The sequence below is a fragment of the Puma concolor genome, chromosome C1 (assembly GCF_028749965.1).
Source record: "Puma concolor isolate L17-30 chromosome C1, mPumCon1.1.hap2, whole genome shotgun sequence".
NCBI lineage: Eukaryota > Metazoa > Chordata > Mammalia > Carnivora > Felidae > Puma > Puma concolor.
In genome coordinates this window covers 181547175-181556464 of record NC_141674.1, presented here as the reverse complement: position 1 = coordinate 181556464, position 9290 = coordinate 181547175, and positions in this window count along the sequence as shown.

Genomic DNA, 9290 nt, shown 5'->3' with positions numbered 1-9290 from the left:
CATTTGGCAACTTTCTGGACCCTGTAAAGAAGTCTTTTAACATAGGTCTTTGTGTTTCCTTACTCCATACTGTTACTTTTAACTTTTCTTCAAAAAATCATCCCCCAAAGAGCATGATAAATCTCAATGCATCTAGTCCCAAGGGGAAGAAAACAATCTTATATTGGATTAAAAGTTAATGAAATATTTTACTACTTCATTTTACTATAGCACTTGCGAGTTGTATCTGAGCATCCTAATAATTTTAAAATCACTCTCTTCATCTCAATCAGTGAAGGGCTATGAAAAAGTTCTCATTTTTTATGATCCAGAAAGTCTCATGCAAGAGAAAAGAAATTAGCTTATAAAAAGAAGGTACTGTATAACTTGCCTAATGGCCTGTAATCTGCTAAAAGTACAGCTGCGGTGGGCTGTTTAACAGGTGCTATGATTATGGAGCATAACAAACATGTTAGGCTTTGTAGTGCATTTAATACCTTATAAACAATTGAGCTAATTTGGACAAGGCTAATGGATTAGTTCAAATGACACTCTTGTATAAGGTTTGTGATTATGCTGTGCAAATTTGACAGAAATTCTAAGCTTAGCAACGTGTTTAGCTTTGAAATGAGTAGAATACTATTTTTCATATTCCGGCACCGAATTCCAGTTTTATTCCCTCTCTATAGAACATTGTACTTTTGAATGGGGATAATCATTCTCATGGTACTCTAACAGTCTCCACCACTCAAAACCTTGGCTTAGAATGTTCCACTAGTTCTACCATAATAGCTCATGTACTCTGTGAAAATGGGCATAAATCCCTACCCTGAAACTATCAGAGCAAATAATTTGGGGTTTTTCCTGCCAAGAAATTAACCACACATGTGTTACTTAAGCACCTTTGAGTAAAGTGACAAAATTCTATGCATAGATTTCAAGCCATTTATTTAATAATTGAAGGAAGTTTTTTTTTTCCTTTTTCTGAAATGATGACAGAATACCAGAATATGTGGACCAAAGAAAGGAAATTTGGAGGGGAAAAAGAAGTAGATAACAAAACCATGATACACATTGCCAAATTCACTGAAATTCAAAAATAAGGAATGGAGGCAAGAAAAATAGTTGTTACTTGGTGTGGGCAGTCATACAGTAAACCTTCAAATGACAACGTCAAGGGAAGTATTAACTTGATGAATCTGCATTTCAGAAGACCAGCCTGAAAGTACAAATTTAGGAATAATTAACAGATTTTTTTGAGCCATTTGAATAGGTAAACTCAATTGAAAACAAGCATAACAAGAGGTGGAAAAGGCTTCCAGGTCAACTTCTGAACAGCAATAACATATAAATAGATATGAGGACCAGAGGAAGGCAAAAAAAGAAGGGGTCAGTTAGGTACAACAAAAGCCAAGGGATTGTGGTGTCATGGAGACCGATAGAGCCAGTGGTTTGGGACATGGAAATAGAGTGTTTCAAGGTTCTGTTGAGGAAATAAAATGAGTGTGCCGGTTAAGTTGTATAGAAGTGTACCTGGAGAGAGTTAAATTGTAAATTGAGACATTTTTCTGGCAATGTGTGAGCCAGATGGACTGAAAAATCAATTTGCATTTGCTACTAATTCTTTATAAACTTTATCAAATATAAACTAAAATCCATTACTTAACTTTGAAGAATATATGGGAAAAACTTATGGCAAAGAGATTAAAAGAAAATGGAAATTGTAATTAGTAAAACAGCACTACAACTTGAATCAAATTTTATCTCATTGAAACACCTAGAGTGACAGTCTGAAGATCCAGCCTAAAAAATTAGAAAAATAATCAGACCAAACTAAAAGGAGATGAAAGAAATAATAAAGAGAAGCATAATTAAAAAAAAAAAAAAAACACTTAAAGATGTTGAAAATGTGTCAGCAATACTAAACCTCTGCAAAAAATGATGAAGAAAAAGTATAAATAAGTATGGAAATACAAAATATGTAAAATTGGAAATGACTACAGGTACATAAAATATTTGAAATAAAAATGTATACCCGTATAATTGAAAACGTGAGTAATGTTCTAGAAAAATGCAGTTTAGCTAACTGATCTGAAAAGAAATACAACAAAGTTGAACTGTAATAACTTGTAAAAATTTGCACCAGTAGAAAATAAGGAAGGCCCTTTAGTTTTACTGGTCAGTTCTCAACTTTCCAGAATGGTGTGTGTGTGTGTGTGTGTGTGTGTGTGTGTGTGTGTGTGTGCGCGCGTGCGCGCGCTGTGTATTCTGTATAAACTATTCTTAAGAAGAGAAGCATTTAAAGAGGAATTCTCACACTTCATATAAAATGCAGGTATAATCTTGAAACCAAACCTAGCCAAGATAGTACACGTAATTATAGGCTAATCTTAATGAATATGATACGGTCATAAGTTTAAAAATCTTCCAATATCTTTAAGATGCATTATAATCAATATAGAGTTTAGAAATAGCAGAGTCAAGATTAGAAAATAAGAAAGGTAAGCACGTTAACAGTTTAAATAATGAAACTGTATGATTATCTTAGTGGATGCAGCAATTAATTTGAAACGTTTTATAGCCACCAGAGGAAAAATAAAATAAAATAAAATTATTCCATAGCGTAAATGCTGTCTACCAGAGACCTCAAGCAACATAATATTTAATGGTGAAAAAAAAGTATTCTTTTTAATATAATGGGAGAAATAGATGTTACTGGGTATAACTTCTTCAGACACACACACATAAATTTATGCATAAAAGAACTAAGGATTGGAGTGGAAAAAATGAAGACATCATTATGTGTATCTAATAAGATACAGTTAAATAAATAAGAAAATTTAATGTATTTCTGAAAATAAAATCACTGTACCTGGCTTTTGTCACTCCAAGATACCAACAGCACCGATAAAACCAGAAATCCCATTTAAATGGCAGCATCTTCTAACTTCATACTCAAACTATAAAGAAAACACTATAACACTTTTCAAATGTGCTGAATCTGTCTTCAAAAGTGTTTTCCAAAATGCCTTGGGAAGAAACTAGTTTCTCTATCTTCCTCTAATATGCAGTTAGACAGTAGCTGAGCAGATCATGGACAATCTCCCTTATATATGTTATTCTATTTCCATAGATATTTCGATTTATCCTCTATATCAGAGCAAGAAATATCTGATATATCAACTCCAATTATATTGAATCCAAGTTAGAGGCCACTAATTAAACAACAGTTAGAGCCATTTATAACTGCTTGAGCTAGTGTACTGATTGAAGAAAATCTCTGTTTAGTTCATGTCAATATGTTTAGCCAACATATAATCATCTTCCCTTATGTATCTAACACAGTAAGTACATATTCTCATACATATTTCTCAGATTCTGTTATAAATTAACACAATCTTTGAATTCTTTTTATTAATTTTTGAGTTCTTTTATTGTGTTATGTTTATCTTTCAAGTTGCTGATACCCTGAAGCATATGGGAATGTGACTGTAGATACTGCTCATATGAAGGCTGTGAAGGGTGAAAGGGCAAAATTATCAGAAGAAATTACATTCATGGGAACACTTCAGGTATAGTTTTATAAAAAGGATGAAACAATCTCAATGTTTCTAGAGGTGGAGAAATGTACTGTTTCTACTGGCAAGGAAGTTTCGGTGAGATTTGAGTCTTCATTACTTGGAGTCATCCACATTCTTCCAGGTTTCCTACACTCTTTCAACCAAAATTTTATTTTTGGCTTGGCAAAGATGTGAATTTTAAATCTGCATTTTCATTAAATCAGATCTACAGCTGCAAGATATATGGCGCATTTCAGGAAGTTATAGGTGCTTCTTGATTCTCTGACAAAGGCTTGAATTTATAATTTAGAATCTTCAGATTTTAAGTTCATTATCCTTTCTAGTTAGAAGGAATCAGCCCATTCCATAGTCTTGAATTTCTTGTAACCCTTAAATTGCCCTATATTAGTCTCCATTCTGTCTACAAAAGAGTTGTCTTCCCTCCACCCATCCTTCCAGGTGACATCAGAAACAATTTCAAGCAAGTGTTTTGACACTGTTCTCTCCTGTAATTCTAATCCAATCTTCACTGCCTTTAAACCCATTCAGGTTAGAAAACCACCAATTCCTCATTCATGTTCCCCTAATGTCTTAATTGCTGCCTGAGCTGTTAGCTGCAGAAAATAGAATCCATTCTTGCTAGTTTAAGAACGCAAGTACTCATTAAAAGATATATACCGAGAACAAGACTTGGATTATGCACAGCAAAAAATAGCCAGAAGAATCACTAGTGGTATTGTTATAATACCTGTGCCTCAGCCACCTGACAGTAGTTGCCTATGACAATTAAGATCTGAATACGTATCCATCATAAGTATTTTAGGAGACGAAGAGCTAAAATGCACAAACTGCCTACACCAGTTGATTTGATCACATTTCTCTCTTCTGCCTGCAAATCTCATGCGAGTATATCTATGTGAGGAACCTTGAGTTCAAAGGAGTATGGGAAATGGCATTTTGTTCATTTTCCTAATTCTTTAGCCTCTAGAGGACATGAAATCAAAGAGGGAAGAGGATAGAACGAAGACCAAGAGAATTTAAACATTAAATATGTCTGGCTTTCTCACTTCAGATACGGCTGTGACTTACAAACCTTTCCGCATGATCTGAATGCAAGTAAGTGGTCTTGGGAGAAAAGAAAAAAGGCATGATGAGAAAGAATATGTTTAATGACCTAACATTTCAGTTTACCAGATAAAACACTTTTCCCCTCAGTTTGCCTTCAGAGAGTATTTGGTATTCATTTTCTAACACAGTTGGAACTAGATTATACCAAATACAAAAATGTACAAATCTAAAATAGTATGAAATATGTATGATCAACTGCAGCCCAAGAAAACTCTTGAAAAATAAAGTAATTCTGCAATGAATATTTTTCATACACAATTAATTATACGGTATATTTTATTTCAAAATAAATGCTTAACACAATCCTCCATGTCCTGAAATGAGGGGAAAACAACCTTCCATTCATTCAGCTGTCAGTATGAAAGAGTTGATAATGACTTATATCAAAATTATATACATTGTTTAGAGCAGTGGTTTCCTGGCAGACACATAATAATGAGCTAATGTAAGAAATAACTCTAAAAGATTTAAAGAACTTTGCATTTTCTGTGGTACTCTGCCACTTTGCTTATAATCTTGCATATGTTGTACTAGGAAACCAAATAGAATTACTAGCCAGCTTAATTCTGAATGTTCTAAGAAATAGGACCCTGAGGTTATGACTCCCCCCGCCCCCCCGCCGCCATCGCTCTGGCCCCACATTTTCTGTGAGTGTTCACACTACTTGAGAAAAGACAAATAAGGGAAAGCATACTTAAAGATTAGTTTTTCGGCCTCTAGGATTACTTTTTTTTTTTTTTTTTGACTGTACGAAAGTGGGAAATGTTGAAGAGACAGATAAGCATAGAAGTTCTTTAGAAGGGATTTTTCGTATGGTGTGAGTCTCACTCCTTTTAAAGCGGCTGTAATAGAGGATGATACTTCCATCGCCTTTTCTACCCAATAACAAACATGGTTGGAAGAAATAATTCAGAGAGTTCAGCCTGTTTCCCTTGATATTTGGGAGTGGAAGTGTAAAATAGCTGGTTCCATAAACACGCCTGGAAAAGCCTGAAAGCCCGCGAAGATGCTGCTGACCATCGAACTGAGGTGAGTGGCTGTGTAGGAAGGAGAGTCTTCACATTCAGAGTTTATGTGGACAAACGATGTCAAAGTACATTCCCTTTAGAAATAGGCAACAAAGAGAACTGGCCTGGAGCTAGCTGTCTTAAAAGTTTGTTTCTCTTCCAAGACAGTTCCCTGGTGAAGTTCCAAAAGAACCCATCTGCGTGGGGTGTACTATCATAAAGCAGAAGTTAAGAACAAAGTGCTAAGCAGTCAGGTAGAGGAAAGAAATGTAAAGGAATCCACAGAGGAACCATCTATATTGATGGGCAGTCTCTGAAAAGCCCACCTTATCAACCCGAAGGACATATAGCTCTAAATATCTTCATTGGCTATAAGAAACCAACACAAGTTCCTATCATTTTTTTAATTTTTTTTTAAATGTTTATTTATTTTTGAGACAGAGAGAGTCAGAGCATGAATGGAGGAGGGTCATTGAGAGAGGGAGACACAGTATCTGAAACAGGCTCCAGGCGCTGAGCTGTCAGCACAGAGCCCAACGTGGGGCTCGAACACACGAACCACGAGACCATGACCTGAGCCGAAGTCGGACGCTTAACCTACTGAGCCACCCAGGCACCCCGTTCCTATAATTTTTAATGAAATAAATTATTTCCTGAGTCTTCTGTTTCTTCCCAGCTGCTCCTTATTCCCACCCTGGAGAAATCAGAAAATGACACTGAAGGACTGAGGAAGAGCTTGAAGAAGAGCCCCACTGAGGGACAAAGAAAAGTGATCATGCTTCTATATATGAAGCAGCCTCAGTTGGGAGAGAAGAGGTGTTTTATTCTTAATGAAGTCCAGAGATGTGACTACACAGTAGACTCATCAGATTTGTTTTTGAGCTATGCGTTTTTTGGAGTTTTAATTGCCAATAACAGTCTTGGAGGTATCTTAGATTTTACTCAAAAGTGCAGGGAAAAATAGATGCACAGAAGAAGTTAATATGGACAATATGAAGCAAAAAAAAAAGTTATATTATTATAACATTCTTTTGCATTCCATAAGCTCAAAATAAGGCCAGATTTGATAGTTTTTTAAGCTATTTATTAGTGGGTTTTTTCCTCTCTCTCACTCACAAACATGCAGCCACAAATATGTTTTTAAATCATTTTTTTGTAATAAATATGGTGAAATAAATACAAACCCAGATATATGGTAAAAATGGAAGCTTATCAGAATGAGAACTGATGTCAGTAACATGGCCGAATAAGGCATCTCTTGCTCCCATCCCCCTGCTCAATAACAATAATTTCGCATCCATTCACAAACAAAAGTGCCTTCATGGGATCTTTGGTATCCAATTAGGAGAGTGGAACCCTGGTGTGGTCCTAGACTGGAGAGCCATTTAGGAGGGAAGGCTTGTGCCCAGACAACAGACCCACCAGCTGTGGTCACGCTGTAGAAACAGATAACAGCTCTGTACCCCCTTAAGAACTCAGCTACAGCCCCATTTGGCTTTGGGTCTGTCACCAGCACTATAGGCCCATGGATCTGAGAAGAGTCACGTTTGCGTGCACATCAGATAATAGATGTATTGGCCTCAGTTCTGAATGTGGACCCAGAAGCAACTTGTGAACTGGATCCAGCACTCTAGGCCATGGTTTGGAAGGTGCTGGAGGTAAGTCTGTCAAACTCAGTGACAGTCCTGTAACTGGAATCCCATTCCAGTTGGGCTGCAGCCCCAGACAGCCACAGTTCACAAACAGCCTTGCTGGCACAGGGACCAGGCAGGAGAAACTCATCTGTGCTCCAGGAGACCCTGAAGGGGCCATGCATGTTGCCCAGCTTCCTCAGAGCCAGTCATTCATCAGTCCTGAGGGTGTGTAGTCCCAGGGATACACTCTCATCTGTAAATAGCAAGATTCTGAAAAGGCCCTATATTGGCCCCAGCCCATCCCAACTAGTCTGTGAACAGTCCTGTTGGTAGAAGAACCCAGCAGGGGACATTCCCTACTGTACCCCCAGAGATCCTGAAGGACTTTCCACTCAGTTCCAAGCCCATCAGAGCTGCAGTGTGCCCACAGGCTTGCCAGCCAAGGGACCCAGTAAGAGATACTCCTGTCTACCCAGAGGTCCCAAAAGGGCCATATACTTGAATGTAGCTTTCTCATCCATAGGCCCTGAGTGGGATTGCTGGTCCATGGAACAAGTGGGTGACACTCTTGTCTGTACCCTCAGAGAGCCTAAAAGGGCCCTATACTTGGTTCTAGCCACTCCCAGCCTCAGTCTGTGAGCAGTCCTGCCAGCACAGGGACCCCACAGGAGATACTCATGTTTATGCTCAGAAAATCCTGAAAAGATAGCCTATAATTAATTGAGTCCATCCAGCCATGGTCAAGGACCAGTCCAGCCCACGCAAAGACATGGCAGAGGCATGTCCAACCATGCCTCCAAAGCCAGGTCTATAGACCTCAATCTTGTTTGTGGAACATGAAACTACCCTGGGCTCATTTCCAGCCCCTTTCAGCCATGGTCTCTGGCCAGTCCTGCCACCCAGGGAGCCATCCAGTAACCAGGCAGCAGCCCTCCTAGGGATCTTGGAGAAGCCACACCACCATACAACTGATAATAGGCCCCATACAACTCTCTGAGCACCAACCTGATCACAAAATGTACCCTTGTTCCAGCTCCATCCTGTTGAACAAGGTACTGAGGTCAATTCCATAACCCATATAGAATCCATGCCATTCACAAGCCTCTTTTCACAAGCCCTCCAACCATGGGCCCCACTGAAGACCCAGTGGCAGCCTCATAACTGGCTCCAATGTAGCACAACTGAGATTCCAGAGGTAATACCATAATCCCAGGAACCAGACAGGAAAAGGTCTTTACCTGCTGAACTCAGTCTGTAAAGACTAGAAAAGGTGTTTGCTCTTTCAAATGCAAACAGCAACATAAAGTTACATGGATTGTGAAAATATTACCATTCTAAGAGGTAACCAAAGGAGAGTAGGAGTGGCTATACTTAGTTAAAATAGGCTTACAGTCAAAATCAGTCTCAAGAGAGTAAGAAGGTCACTATATAGTAACAACAGGATCAATTCAATAAGAGGATATAACAATTGTAGACATATATGCACCTAACATTGAAGCACCTAAATATTTAAAGCAAAAATATTAACAGATCCAAAGGGGGAAATAGAAAGGAATATAATGATAGGAGGGGATTTCAACATCCCACTTTCAATACTGGATAAATTATCCAGGCAGAAAATTAATAAAGTTATAATGGACATGAATAACACTATAAATCAAATGGACCTAACCGACAGATACAGAACATTCAAACAAACAGTAGCATAATACATATTCTCAAATATACATGACACATTCTCTAGGATAGAGCATATGTTGGGACACAAAATAAGGTTTAACAAATTTAAGAAGATTGAAATCATATCTAATATCTTTTCCAAACGCAGGGGTATGAAAATGAAATTGACAATGGAAAGAAAACCAAAATATTCACAAAATCATGAGAATTAAACAGCATGCTCTTTTCAAGTAAGCTTTATGCCCAGTGTGGGGCTTGAAGTCACAGTCCCCAGATCAAGAGTCACATGCTCTACCAACTGA